This window comes from Pongo abelii, chromosome X (genome assembly GCF_028885655.2).
Source record: "Pongo abelii isolate AG06213 chromosome X, NHGRI_mPonAbe1-v2.0_pri, whole genome shotgun sequence".
NCBI lineage: Eukaryota > Metazoa > Chordata > Mammalia > Primates > Hominidae > Pongo > Pongo abelii.
The window spans coordinates 108,592,194-108,607,959 of NC_072008.2; the positions used below are offsets into that span (position 1 = coordinate 108,592,194).

Consider the following 15,766-nt stretch of genomic DNA (forward strand, 5'->3'; position numbering starts at 1 on the left):
TTCCATCACTGATACCCTTTCTTCCAGTTGATCGCATCAGCTCCTGAGGCTTCTGCATTCGTCACGTAGTTCTCGAGCCTTGGCTTTCAGCTCCATTACCTCCTTTAGGGACTTCTGTGCATTGGTTATTCTAGTTATCCATTCGTCTAATTTTTTTTCAAAGTTTTTAATTTCTTTGCCATTGGTTTGAATTTCCTCCTGTAGCTCGGAGTAGTTTGATCGTCTGAAGCCTTCTTCTCTCAGCTCGTCAAAGTCATTTTCCGTCCAGCTTTGTTCCGTTGCTGGTGAGGAGCTGCCTTCCTTTGGAGGAGGAGAGGCGCTCTGCTTTTTAGAGTTTCCAGTTTTTCTGCTCTGTTTTTTCCCCATCTTTGTGGTTTTATCTACTTTTGGTCTTTGATGATGATGTCGTACAGAAGGGTTTTTGGTGTGGATGTCCTTTCTGTTTGTTAGTTTTCCTTCTAACAGACAGGACCCTCAGCTGCAGGTCTGTTGGAGTTTGCTAGAGGTCCACTCCAGACCCTGTTTGCCTGGGTATCAGCAGCGGTGGCTGTAGCACAGCGGATCTTGGTGAACTGCAAATGCTGCTGCCTGATCGTTCCTCTGGAAGTTTTTTCTCAGAGGAGTACCCGGCCGTGTGAGGTGTCAGTCCGCCCCTACTGGGGGTTGCCTCCCAGTTAGGCTGCTCGGGGGTCAGGGGTCAGGGACCCACTTGAGGAGGCAGTCTGCCCGTTCTCAGATCTCCAGCTGAGTGCTGGGAGAACCACTACTCTCTTCAAAGCTGTCAGACAGGGACATTTAAGTCTGCAGAGGTTACTGCTGTCTTTTTGTTTGTCTGTGCCCTGCTCCCAGAGGTGGAGCCTACAGAGGCAGGCAGGCCTCCTTGAGCTGTGGTGGGCTCCACCCAGTTCGAGCTTCCCGGCTGCTTTGTTTACCTAATCAAGCCTGGGCAATGGCAGGCTCCCCTCCCCCAGCCTCGCTGCCACCTTGCAGTTTGATCTCAGACTTCTGTGCCAGCAATCAGTGAGACTCCGTGGGCATAGGACCCTCCGAACCAGGTGAGGGATATAATCTCATGGTGTGCCGTTTTTTAAGCCCGTTGGAAAAGCGCAGTATTAGGGTGGGAGTGACCTGATTTTCCAGGTGCCGTCTGTCACCCCTTTCTTTGACTAGGAAAGGGAACTCCCTGACCCCTTGCCCTTCCCGAGTGAGGCAATGCCTTGCCCTGCTTCGGCTCATGCACGGTGTGCTGCACCCACTGTCCTGCAACCACTGTCTGGCACTCCCTAGTGAGATGAACCCGGTACCTCAGATGGAAATGCAGAAATCACCCGTCTTCTGCATCCCTCAGGCTGGGAGCTGTAGACTGGAGCTGTTTCTATTCGGCCATCTTGGCTCCTGATTCCACCATTTCTATTCAACTGAATCATGGACCCCATGAATGGAGTTTGGGGTAAGGGAATGAAATCACCATACACTCCACTTCTTCCTGTTTCCCGGGTTTTCCTGTCCCCTTATATTATCCCACATCTGCATGAGAGAAGTGTGTTTCCTTTGCAGTCCTGAGGGGCTTGATGAAAGCCTCATACTGTCTGCTGTTCAGGACACTGGAGCAAGAGAGACCAGAGATCTCTCTGCATATTGGTGCCAGACCCAAACCAGTAACTGTGAGATGTTCTGGGCTCAGGCGTGAGTCACTTCCCCTGCTAGCCTCCCTTGGAGAGTGCATATTTCTGTTATGTGGGAGCTTCGTTGCTATGTGGTAGAGTGATGGTGAGGCACACAGAAGCAGGTAGAGATGGAGCACCTGGTGGGTGAACTAACACCCAGGGCACAGGCTCCAGGACTTGTGCTGCCTAATCCACCCTTCTCATGGTCTGAATCTTCCCATTGTTCTGTCCTCTCTCAGGGTACCTCGGATACCTGTGTACATCCCATACTATCACAAAGAGCAGGAGACAAATGAGGTGGGGAAGGGAGCAAAGACAGAGAGAGGTAGAGGTGATCCTTGGAGGGCCCACTGTTTTTTGTTCTCTTCGCTGTTCTTTCTTGTTCCACATGAGGTTATGTTTCTTTATTTCACCCCACAGTTAACCTCAGAGACCTGGTAATCCATATGACCCCACAGCTATGCCTCATGGCCCAAAGGGCAGGATTTCATCTCTACCATCCTCTTCTTCAATGTGAAGGGCTGTTGAGTGAGTACCCTTAGGGAACAATACTGGGGAAGTATAAAATTATCATCTTCCAAATAAGAAGCTGCTGGTTCCATTGTGTGGGAGGGTAAGAGATAGAACCTCATTGCCATTCTGCCAGTTATCTGGAGAGGATCTTAGTATCTGTGAGCCAGAGCTTGATCATCTGTGAGATGGGACTCACCACACTTTCTTCACACTGCTGTCCTGATGGGTAAATGGAATAAACCGTATATTTTTATACCACTATCTTAGTCCGTTTAGTGTTGCTATAAAGGAATATCTGAGGCTGTATAACTTATAAAGAAAAAAAGTTTATGTGGCTAATAATTCTGATGGTTGGAAAGTTTAAGATTGGGCATCTACTTATGATGAGGGCCTCAGGAAGCTTCCACTCATGATGGAAGGCCATGGGGAGCTAACTTGTGCAGAGATCACATGGCGAGAGAGGGAGAAGAGAGATGGGAGGTGCTAGGCTTTTTTCAACAACCAGCTCTTATGGCAACTAATGGAGCAAGCACTCACTCATTCACAGCAAGGATGGCACCAAGACTTTCATGAGGGATCCACCGCCATGACCCAACCACCTCCTGTTAGGTCCCACCTCCAACATTGGGGATCAAATTTCAACATGAGGTTTGGAGGAGTCAAACATCCAAATTGTAGCAAACACTTATTGAAATTATTTCTTCTGAAAATGATGTTTCTGAGATGTCGTTAATAAGGTGACTTTGGGGCTATTTTGATATTTTGGCCACGCTGCCATGACCATTCTTGCACACATGCCAGGGACTCTCTGCAGTGCAGACTTGAGAGGGCAGAGTTGACGGGGCCATGCTTGCTTCTCTCATATATGTTCCCCATTGTCTCTGCAAAGACAGTCCACCATTTTGTTCTCCTGCTGCAGTGTATGTCATTCTTATGACTCCACAATTTCCATTTAAACAGGACATAGCATAAACACAAACTCACTCATCAGGTTTTCTCATCAAACCCTAGGACTATTCAAGGACATATTCTGAGGCATAAAGTGGGACTGTTATGTTTGCATTTAGAAATGCACGTGTGAAATATGCCATTTATGTGGAAATAGGTGGAGAAAAATGAAAAGTATTCTAACATTACAGTGATAGGATATTACATTAGCAAATATTAATAATATTGGGAAACCCATTATTGCACAAATCTAGAGAAACAGGTGCTCTCATCTTGTAGTTGTTTGGGATATTCATTAGTAAAGAGATTTTAACTTTCAACTAGACAGTATATATTAAAAATAGTCATGCTCTTTGACAAAGAATAACCATTTGTGGAAATGTATCCTCCAGATACAGCATGCAGATCATTATCACGCATGTGTCCCCACTGCTGAGGGCTGAGCTGACCATTTCCCTAGCTGGATTGCTACCTTCAGCCCCACCCCCCTTCCCGACCCTGAGCTATCCATCCTTCCAACCAAACAGGAGAATCTGTCTCATGGATGGATGCCCAGCCTCGATGAACCATATACAGAGCTTCTCCAAACATGGATATGAAGCAATGCTTAGGTCCCTACTCCTGGAGGGACCTGTAGACCTCTGACCTCATCCCTGTCCAGGAGAAACCTCTCTTCTTCTCCCTTCTCTGTGTCCTCAGAACCCTTCCCCTCCCTGCCAGATACAAGCAGCCCAATCCTTTCCTTAAGTTTAAATTTTCATGCAGGATGAAGCAAACACTGGCTTCAGATAGCTTCTGCTTCCAGCCCTGCTATAAACCTTTCCTGAGACGGGGGAAAGAAGCCCAAGCCTGATTTTCTGCTGGAAATGCAGGAAGGGTAAACACAAGGAGAACAGAGATTAAACTCCTTGACAGTATATGTCCTCATGCTAAAGATCTGCCACCAGCAACTCAAGGTACCCAAGCTGGCAGGTTCTGGCAGTGAGCCTGGCTCTGGCAATGGGCGTGCTGAGCAACTTTTTTGCCATCGAGCTCTGTGGTTAGGAGCATGTGCTTTGTAGCCGCAGACATCCATGAAGAAGAGAGGATACTGGTACCTCAGTAGCAGGGCTGTCATGAGATCAAATCCAGACACTAGAAGGGCCTGGAGCTAGGTTCCTCTAAACACTCTGCTCCGTAAGTGGAAGCTATCTTTCCTCCCTGGAGCAGGGAACTCATCTATTAATTTGACCTGCCCCCGTGTCCAGGGCTTCTTAACCAGGATGCACATCAGAGTCACCTTGATGAGCATTTTCTAAATCCTCAGCTGAAACTCCTTTGTTGGTAGAAATAGGACTTCTGCACAAAGGCCATTCAAGTCATTAAGCTGTAATAATATGGGCCTCAGAAAATGTATACATCAATGTTGCACCAATAGTGTATATGAAAGTCTGTTTCCCCTTTATTTCACCAGCACTAGGTATTACTGGCTTTTGTCCTTTTTTTCAGTCTTACCTGCTCATTTTCCTTAGACTTGCCTCATTGGAAATATCATGTCAGAAGGTCAATAAAACTTACATATCCAAAGGCTACACCCGTAGGGTTGCCAGATTTTGCAAATAAAAATATGAGATGCCCAGTTGAATTCAAATAAAATAATATTGCATGCCACATCCAGAGTCACATATCCAATACAGTATGTGTGTGTATATGTATGTATCTATCTGTCTACCTATCTATCTAAATAGAGGGTTTGGGGAGAGACTGATTTATTTTCAGAAATTGGCTAGCGTGATTATGGTAGTTGGAAGTCCCAAATTTGCAGGGTGTGTTTGCAGACTGCAGACCAGTGAAGAGTCAATGTTGCAGTTTAATTCCAAAGGCCGTCTACCAGCACACTCCTTTTGCTTCAGGAGATGTCAGTCTTTTTTTTTTTTCTACGCAGACTTCCAGTTGATTAGATGAGGCCTACCCACAGTATAGATGGTAATCTGCTTTACACAATATCCAGAAATTTAAATTTTAATCTCATTCAAAAACACCCTAAAAGAAACATCCGGAATAATGTTTGATGAGCTATCTGTGTACTTTAGCCCAGCCAAGTTGACATATAAATATAACCATCACACACTAAAATATTATTCATTTTTTATCTGGAATCAAATTTAACTGAGTGTCTTCTATTTTATCTGGCTACCCTACCCATGGAGGACTCTGTGTCAAACCAAAGTGTTCCAGGCAAAACCCCAGCTGAGCTGGAGATACCAGTACCAGTCATCATCCATGTGAGTGAGCTTCTTGGATGTCCCAGATGTGTGGAGCATCCAGATGACTGCATCCCCAGGTGACAGATACCCCATGAAGCAGAAAACACCCAGCTCAGCCCAGTCAACACACAGAATCCTGAGCGATAATAGATGGCTATTTTGGGGGATAATGGTTAAGGAGAAATATATATGCAAAACATTAGGGTTTTGGTAAGCTTTCCCTCTTTTTCTGTGATCTGTTACTGAATAAGAAAGAGATTCTCTTATCCTTGAAGGCTTGGTGGAACTTAGTTATAATTTTGACTATAATCTGAGTGTTGGTTTATATGTGGATAGAGATTTGTGGACATGTCATTGATTCCTACTTGAAGAGATTTCCAATGGAAATTTTCACAATGTATAAATTTTCCACTACTATTGGAATTTGGAGCCTAATACCATAAGATGAGCCTCTACTACAGTCACGTAAATTAAGGTGCTGAGAGTGTGTTGCTACAAACCACTTCATACTATGCAGCCATAAAAAATGAGTTCATGTCCTTTGTAGGGACATGGATGAAGCTGGAAACCATCATTCTCAGCAAACTATCGCAAGGACAAAAAAACCAAACACCGCATCTTCTCACTCATAGGTGGGAATTGAACAATGAAAACACATGGACACAGGAAGGGGAACATCACACACCGGGGACTGTTGTGGGGTGGGGGGAGGGGAGAGGGATAGCATTAGGTAATATACCTAAGGCTAAATGACGAGTTAATGGGTGCCGCACACCAGCATGGCACATGTATACATATGTAACAAACCTGCACGCTGTGCACATGTACCCTAAAACTTAAAGTATAATAATAAAAAAAAAAAAAAAAAGAAAAAGAAAAACCTCAGAGGTTGGCTTAGTGAGTAACGATTCCAAACAAGGGATATTTCTTCACATTTCTCCTGCTACAGGGATAGCCCTTGGCAAGAAAGTCACTTTTCTTGAACACACATAGACAGGGCTCCTTCAGGAGACAGCAGGCCATTATGCATTGCAATCCTTGGCATTTGTGACTGTCCCAATGCAGCACTGCTGGGTGGATACTGTCAATTCTGGGGCTCATTCGTAGCCCATGTGACAGCATATCTAAGTCACATTCTCCAATATCACCTTTATAAGAAATAAAGCCCATGTAATTTTAAAATTATATATCTTGGTTTAGTGCTAAGACTTGGAGCAGTGGAGTACTTGGTGGGGGCTGGGGGCGTGGGGGCTTAGAGATTCAAGCATTGTAGGCTGGGCGAGGTGGTTCATGCCTGTAATCCCAGCACTTTGGGAGGCTGAGACAGGTGGATCATGAGGTCAAGAGATCGAGACCGTCCTGGCCAACATAGTGAAACCCTGTTTCTACTAAAAACACAAAAATTAGCTGGGCATGGTGGTGCACACCTGTAGTCCCAACTACTTGGGAAGCTGAGGCAGGAGAATTGCTTGAACCCAGGAGGCGAAAGTTGCAGTGAGCCGAGGTCGCGCCAGTGCACACCAGCCTGGTGAAAGAGTGAGATTCCGTCTCAAGAAAAAAAAAAAAAAAAAGAGATTCAAGCATTGTAAAGCAAGACCATAGGAACAGCTGGGGAGCCAGCGAGACACAGAAAGAAGAATAGACCTGTGGGCCTCTTGTAATATCCCCTCCTGTTGGCAGAGCAGAGTGAGTGCCTCTGAAAGGCAGCTTACTACCAAGAGTTTTGAAGGAAGGACTCCAGCTGAGCAGCATGTTTCTCCTCCCAAAGGAGTGTACAGAGAGACTAGAAATGTTTTGGTTGTGAATGGCCATTCACATGGAATAAAATATTGGGATGGAGGATAAAGACTTTGTCAAGACAAACCATTGTATGATTGAATTGATTAGGTTTTTGCCTACTAAATGACTATATTATTCTAAGCCTGATTCCCTGAAATAACTTAGAGATATCTTAAATGACATATTTTGGTGTCCCTAGGTTGTTTAGTCGTATGATTATAAACAGTCTCTCAGTTTTCTGCCACAGATGCCTAACTGCCTAGCATGGTGTGTGAGTTATACAAGTTCCCTCCCTCAGGGCTAGCTCATTGTCTAGAGCCTTAGGATACCGCCCTGGGTCTCTATGTAGTGATAATACTCCCTCAAGGTCACTTTTAAAGCAAACAAAATTCCCAACAACACAGACTTCTGTCCTTTATCAAATAAGGCAGAGTTCCACCAACTGCCTGGGTCCCAGTCTAGTTCCTTTTATTGGTAAGCTTTCTCAGGTGGTAGTCTGAAGAGTAAAGGTTTTTTGCTTTCCGAGAAAGGCAAGAGGACAGAGGGCGGTGTGGAAGCAGCATTTCCGATGCGGAGGAGAAGCCTGTACATCTCGGTTGCCATAGAAACCAGACATAATAAGGGTGACTGTGATGACTTTTCAATAGAGACTTACATGGCCTGGTGAAAAAAGCAGAGTTGCCTTCAGGTGTTTGAGACTCAGCTGAAGATGTAGGGCTGAACTGCCCCAGGGTGTGGGAAGACAAAGGATCCCAGCCAAGTCTCCTTGTTCTTGCTTTGGGACTCGGTGCCCTTGCTGTCTGGTGAGAAAGAGAGGTGGGTCCCTCCTGGCCCCAGGAAGTGTGGTGTCCTGCTCCGAGGTGTCCCAGAGCTACTTCCCATGTAAAGGAGGAGCGTGAGAGGATGATACAGGCAAAGACTGACCTTAGTGTCCCATTCTGTATAATGGGGATAATTATGCTCACCCATAGAATTTCTGGAACTTACCGTGATAAAGTAGGTACAAGACCATAGCCCTGTGGTTATTGTGGGATCAGGAATGTGTATGTGAATTCAGGCATCTTTTTATTCCTTTTCAGATTTGTTGTTAGGGAATAGATAAGGAAAGAAGAAAAAGGCCCTGGTGAGAAACCCATTGTACCTTCTGGATATGATCACCACCCAATTTTATCAGTGTCATTGATCACTAACCCATTGCCTCGTATGGTGCCAGGCACAGAGTTACTCCAAGAATGTACAATAATGGCTGGATTCTCTTTCTCCCTGTGCAACTCTTCATGCATGTGACTGAACTTATATTAAGTGTCTGAAGGAGGTTCGTTCTGAGGACCTGGGACGTGATGGGTGCTGAAGCTTCTACTCAAGATTTGAAGGGCAGCTGTCCTCAGGAGACCCCTGGCACTTCCCTCCCTGGTGGGATATGATGCCTGATTCCAGTGAGTTCATAGAGCTGAACAAAAGCATGTTATGGAATAGCTCCTGTGAGGTTCACAACATAGTCCAGAAGATGAGAAACTACTTTTTTTAGTAACCTGGATTCCCATCTAAGAGATGCCTTACTTTATCATAAAGCAATGAATTGTTCACTTGAGGAGGGAACTTCATGTTTAACATGTATTTGCAACAAATTTACATACATTTTCTGCCTGTATGAATAGTTGTCAGTGATGCCCATGAATTTCTCAGATGGATGTTGAACTATACAGTTAGAAGGTTAGAAGATCTTCCTAGCAATCTGATTACGGTATGCATTCTTCCATGGTTTCTATGTTTTTGTCTATTCTATAATGAAATTTTCTAAGAAGCCAGAAATTAATTAAGTGCTACCTAAAAATATCAAAATGTCAGGTACAAGAATTTGGCATTTTCAAAATTAATAATTACAATGTAAGTTTGCCCTATTATAATGATACCCAGCTATGTCCACTAAGATAACTAGATTGTTCTGAATACCATTATTATTTCCCAATAATATAAACATCACAATTTCAGTTCTGTAGTACCTGGCCTACCTACCCTTCCCACTGCCTTGCCCCAGGTAAACACAGCATGCCTGTCACTGTACATTATTTTACATGTCCGGAAATATATTTAAATGGAATCATAGAGGTGGTTTCTTTTTTTTTTTTTTATCAACACCTGGCTTTTTTCATTCACTCCACTTATATTTATCCATTTTATTGCATTTATCTATTGATATACTTCATTCTTTTTGATTGCTAAATACTATTGCAGTATACAACCACACTAAACATTTTATTATCCATCCATTTGTCGATGGACATTTTGGTTGTTTCTCATTTGGGGCTCTTGTAAATAAAGCTGCTATGAATATTTGTGAATAAGTCTTTTTGTGAAAATATGCATTCTCATTCAAGAGTCAATACTTAGGAGTTCAATCCCCGGATCACGTGGTAGAGGTAAGATTAACATTGTAAGAAATGGCCAAACTGTTTTCAAAGTGGTTGTACCATTTTTCATTCCAATGAGCAGTGTATGAGGGTTTCAGCTTCCAGAAAATTGCCAGTGATTGGTATGGTCAGTCTTTTAAATTTTGATCATTCTTCTGGAATGTAATAGTATCTCACTGTACTTTTCATTTACTTTCCCTAATTATTAATGATGGTGAATATCTTTTCATGTGCTTATTTGACATCTGTGTATTTTCTATAGTGGAGTGTCTTTTCAACTCTTCTGTCCATTTATTTACTGGAGTGTCTGTTTTCTTCTTAAGGAGCTTTGTGAGATTTTCTGTATTCTGGATATAAGCCTTTTACCAGATAAATGGTTTCCAAACATTTTCTCCCAGACAAGGGCTTGTTAACAGTATCTTTGGAAGAACAAAGTTTTTAACTTTTGGGAAGTCTAATTTATTGATTTCTTCACCTACAGATTGTAGTTTTGTCTCACTAATGAAGTCTTTACCTAACCCAAAGTCACAAGGATTTTCTCCTGTGTTTTCTGGTAGAAGTCTTTTCTGGTAGAAGTCTTATAGTTTTAGGTTTTATATTTATATCTATGATCCACTTTGAGTTGACTTTTGTATATAGTATGATATTTGGATCACTGTTTGTATTTGTGAATATAGATAACCACTTCTCCCAGCACAATTTGCTGAAAAGAGTATCTTTGCTCCACTGAATTGCCTTTGCATCTTTGTCAAAAAAACAGTTATCTGTGTAGGTTTGGTCTGTTTTGGATTCCTTATTCTGTTCCTTTGATCTGCTTTTCTACCTTGATGCCAACAGCACAGTCTTGATTACTGTAGATTTGTAAAGAGTCTTGAAGTCAGGTAGTGTTTGTTCTCTAACTTTGACCTTTTATTCAAAGTTGTTTTTATCAGCTAGATCCATTAAATTTTCACATGAATTTTAGAATCAGCCTATCAATTCCCTTTTTAAAACTTTGGTAAAATTTTTTATTCAGTTTGCATTAAATTTATAGATCAGATCGGGGAGAATTGATATCTTAACAATACTGAGTCTTCTCATCCATGAACACAGTATATTCCCCATTTATTTAAGTCTCCTTTAATTCTCTCAGCAATGTTTTGTAATGTTCAGTATGCAGGTGTTGTACAATTGTGGACAGATTATCCATAAATATTTCATACTTTTTGAAGCTACTGTAAATGGCATTATTTTTAAATACAATGCCTAATTACTATATTTTCTCTGAACTATTATATTTTCTCAGCAGCCAAATAATAATAGCTCAAGTTTTTTTTTTTTTTTTTGGTTGAAAGCACGGGCCACTTTTTGATGGAAAAAGTATTTGAAAGATGTCTCAGAGATATTCTCCAGAAAAATTAATCATTAAGAGAGCATAGTTCAGTAGCTTTCAACTTTATATGTGTGCTTAAAATAAATCTGTTGAAATGTGAGGTTTGCTGTTTTTGTTGGTGATGGTGGTGGTTGTGGTGGTGGTATTTTTTTGGGGTTTTTTTGTTTTTTGTTTTTTGTTTTGACAGCATCTTGCTTTGTTGCCCAGGCTAGAGTAAAGTAGTACAATCATAGTTCACAGCAGCCTTAACCTCCTGAGTTCAAGCAATCCTCCCGCCTCAGCCTCTCGAGAAGCTGGGACTCCAGGTGCACACCACCACACCTGACTAACTTATTGTTTACTTTTTCTTTTTGTAGAGACAGAGTCTCATGTTTCCCAGGCTGATGTCAAACTCCTGGGCTCAAGTGACCCTCCCACCTCAGCCTCCCAAAATGTCAAGATTACAGGCATAAGCCACCACACCTGGCCAGGTTTTAATTTTTTACCTGCCCACCCATCCACTCAGTAAATCTACATCAATGAATTCCTGGGATCTGGGATGGTGAGAGAGATCAACTATGTATGTATGTGAGTATGTATGTATTATGAATGTATATATCACTGAAGCTGCCAGGAATGTTTATTGTAAGGGATAGTTGAGGTTAATTACCGTGCATCATGTGAGTCCTATTCAGTTCCAAGTATATATTAGGAATAAGATCAGGGTGGTCATTCATTTTTTTCCCAGCTTTTTTGGGCAAGCATGGTTACCATGATGACTCAGTGACCACTGTGGGATTTGCTGGTACAAACTGAGCATTTATGATTTTTACCTGAATCACTTACAACTATGAGAGTTGTCAAATGTTGCTTTTCTAATTCTGTTATTCCTTCATGAATTATTACTGAGTACTTGAGTGTAGAGATTTCTCCCTCCCTCCCTCCCTCCTTCCCTCCTTCCTTCCCACCTTCTTCCCTTCCCACCTTCCTCCCTTCCCTCCTTCCTCCCTTCCCTTTCCCTTCCCCTTTCCCTTTTACTTCCCCTTCCCCTTCCCCTTCCTCTTTCCCTTCCTCTTTCCCTTTCCCTTTCCCTTTCCTTCCCTGCTTCCTTCCTGTCTCTCTCTGTTGCCCAGGCTGGAGTGCAGTGACTTGATCCTGGCTCACTGCAGTCTCGACTTCCCAGGCTCAAACGATCCTCTCACCTCAGCCTCCCAAGTAGCTGGAACTACAGGTACATCCCACCACACCCAGCTAATTTTTTGTATTTTTAGTAGAGACGGGGGTTTCACTATGTTGCTCAGGCTAGTCTTGAACTCCTGGGCTCAAGAAATCCACCTGCCTTGGCCTCCCAAAGTCCTGGGATTACAGGTATGAGCCACTGTGCCTGGCCTCATTATTTATTAATGTACTTATTCATGTTTTTATTTATATCGATATGACTGTGAGATTCCTTTTTTTCAAAGGGTTACACTCTGTTACTATCATTCTGTATTTTGATGCTCACATTTTTCCAGAATTGGCCAGTGGAAGGATCTTGAAGTTGGTCTCAGTGTCTGCTTGACACCTCCCTAGAATTCTTTGAGCGTGTATTTTGCTCTCTGAGCCTGACGGTATTCCCATCTGTGGAAAGGAAGTAATGATGCTCACCTCAGAGCATAGCTTTGAGGATTTGAACTGAAAATGTCTGAAAATAACAACCTAAAGCTTGTGGTGTCTTGTAGGCCATCAGCAAATGTTCTTCATTCTAACATTGCCTCCTTCACTATGCCAATGTGATGTCTCTGACATTAATGTAATAGCATGACTACTAGGGTGAATACTTGGAAATGTAACAGCAAGCACAGATAAGCCCACATTTCTATTATGTGTGAGCTTCAGTGTCACTGTTGTGTGTAGCAGAGGGTGGTAGGATGGAGCTGGGGAAGAGGAAAAGTGTCATTGCACAGCTTCCAGTTAACTGAGTGGGGACAGGCCAGACATCATCATCCCATCCCCTGTGTTTCATGTGCTTTCCCATCCTCTTACTTTCCTCTCTATTCCATGTGCTTTCTTATCTTCTTAATCTCCCTTCTAATGCAACATCAGAGAAGGGTGTGGACTCTGCATCCCAGAACCAGGAGCTGATAGAGAAGAACCAAGTTTGATGTGGAGTCTGCTAGACAGGTTACTGGAGCAAGAGTGAAAAGATCAGGGTCTCATCATTGGGACACTTTAGGTGAGTCACTACCCTTCCACCAGCCTCACTCGTATGGCAGGATAACAATTCCCAATCCTCCAGACTACCTGGAATACTCTGGAGTTTAAGTGTGATCCCATGTGAAAAAGCAATCAGTGGTCTTAGGTGGAATGGAAGAGCCAGTGCACTTTCAAGTAATTACATTAACAGAGACGCTTCAGATGTCCCAGAACTCTGCATGGAGGCATTAAATTAATTATACTTAAATATGAACTGTTTAGGTCTAGAATTTTTCCAAGTGTGCTCCATGGGCCACTTTATCAAATTCATCAAGGGTTGCTTGTTAAAATTGCAGGTACTTGGGCCCATCCTAGATCTACAGAATCAAAACCAGGGAGGTGGGGTGAGAAGTGTCTACGTTTTCAGTAACTTTTTTTTTTTTTTTTTTTTTTTTTTTGAGACGGAGTCTCACTCTGTCACCCAGGCTGGAGTGCAATGGCGCGATCTCGGCTCACTGCAAGCTCTGCCTCCCGGGTTCATGCCATTCTCCTGCCTCAGCCTCCCGAGTAGCTGGGACTACAGGTGCCCACCACCAAACCCGGCTAATTTTTTGTATTTTTAATAGAGACGGGGTTTCACTGTGTTAGCCAGGATGGTCTTGATCTCCTGACCTCATGATCCACCCGCCTCAGCCCCCCAAAGTGCTGGGATTACAGGCGTGAGCCACCGCACCCAGCCCATTTTGAGTAATTTCTTTAGTTGTTTCTGGTATTCATCAGTGTTTGAAAAGCACTGCTGTGGATTGGCAACAAGGCCCATGAAAATTTGAATCCTTTGATGTCTAATTTCATTGTTAGTTGCTCCTGCTACTCAGTTTTAAATATCTGTGTGATCTCTGGTGTTTCCAATATGTAACAATTCCTTCAATTCAGTAATACTTACTCAATGATTTATGTGTGAAGCTCTGGTCTAGGCACCGGGGAAACATCACAGAAAACAAGACAGGCAGGGGGTCCCAGGAGCTATCATTTTAGTTTGGAAAAACTGACAATAAGCAGGTAAATAAATCAGCAAGCATGTGATTTCATATGAGGATATGCTCTTTGAAGAAAATAAGCATAACTAAATAAAGTAGAGAAGGATCAACATAAGGATTATTATAGATGGGGTTGTCGGTGTACTCTTTCTCAGGAAGTGATACTTGACCTGAGTCTTGAATGATAGGAAGAAGCCAGGCATGGAGAGGCCATTTTGTCAGTGTCCCTATGTTGTGTGTGGACACCATTGATCCAGGAACAGAGGACAAGCTAGAGTGGCTGGAGCCTAGCAGACAGTGTGCAATCTGGTGGGAGATGAAGTTGAAGGGTAGACAGGAGCCACATGGTTTGGGCCCTGTAAGGAGTTTGGATAATTGTATTGTGAGTGTCAAGATTAGAGTATGGGAGTGACATGGTCTGATTCTTGTTGTCAGAAGGTGACTCTGGCTGCTGTGTGGAGAATGGACTGGAAAGGGACAAGGTAGGGAGGGAGGATAACCATTGGGAGAATATTGTAGAAGTCCAGGGAAGAGGTGCAGGTAGATGGGATCAGGGCTGCAGCTGTGTGCAGAGGCGGGGGTGGGGTGGGTGGACCTCAACAGAGGATATTTTGAGGTAGGGCAGGCAGGACTTGCAGTGCCTGTGCAGGTAGGGTGTGGGGGATAAGGCAGAGTGGAGGAGGACCCCAGGTCTTTTTGTTCAGCCAGATGGAGAAATGATGGTACTGTTTTCTGAGATCAGTCCTTCCAAGTGCTTTTGAGATAGTCTCAAGTTAATTAGTTAGGTCTTCCAGATGTGGTTTAGTAGTGAAAGTTAGTAATTTAAAAAATATATCAGTTGATAATTAAGATTCAATTGTAAGACTATAATGCTTTATTTAAGTAACATGCAAACTACTAAACTTTTAAAACTTGAAAAATCTCAATATGCAAATTCACATTTAATGAGCAGTTACTGTGTTCCTACTACTGGTCTAAGAGTTTGCATGTATTAACTCAAGTAATTCTCAAAGCAACAACTCATGAGGTAGGGACAGTTGCTTGCCCCAGTTTACAAAAAAACAAAATTGAAGTACAGAGTGGTTCTTTCACTCTCCCAACGTCACAGAGAGCCAGGTATCCCAATGTCTCTGTAGTATAATTTTTTAAATAATCGAATTATTGGCTATTTATCCTTGTAAAACCAAAACACAAAGCATTATTTGTTTAAAAATGGTTTGTCTTCTTTGGTAAGTATTGCATAATCCCAGTCTACTGATGAGGCATTTGAGTGACTGTAAGGTGAAGCAAAAGTATTCAAAGTCACATAGGTTATAGGAAGTAGGGCTTGTCCCTAGTCTGTCTCCAGATCCCACACTCCTAACCAGTACAATTATGGAGAAGAAAAAGCCATGTTAGCCCATGGTGGTTCATGTATGTCTTTGGTTGGAAAGTATCTTTCAGTAGCTTTTGTGCCATGTGCCAAGATGATATCTATTTAAGAAAATGTAAAAAGGTAATAACTGTAAAACCAAAAGAGAAATTATTTCAAAAATACATTAATCATCATACTTAATATGCATTAGACAACTTGGCTATTCAAATAATTCCTTGGAATTCAAAGATGAATTATCTTCCTTTTTAGGAATTCATAGTGCTT

The 15,766-nt window shown here is 42.6% G+C and overlaps 1 protein-coding gene across 20 annotated transcripts in view; it reads left to right on the forward strand.

The window, feature by feature from the left end:
• The window catches only part of GPRASP1 (G protein-coupled receptor associated sorting protein 1), a 315,299-nt gene that overhangs the window by 285,528 nt on the left and 14,005 nt on the right, over positions 1-15,766 (forward strand). The window contains exons 19-22 of one of the 20 annotated variants that reach the window (XM_063721216.1): positions 1,349-1,450; positions 2,088-2,195; positions 8,233-8,589; positions 11,293-11,503. The exons of the other annotated variants lie outside the window; for them this stretch is intronic. The gene's annotated coding sequence lies outside the window, so the exon portion shown is untranslated. The remainder of the gene's footprint in view (positions 1-1,348; positions 1,451-2,087; positions 2,196-8,232; positions 8,590-11,292; positions 11,504-15,766) is intronic. 20 annotated transcript variants of the gene reach the window in all.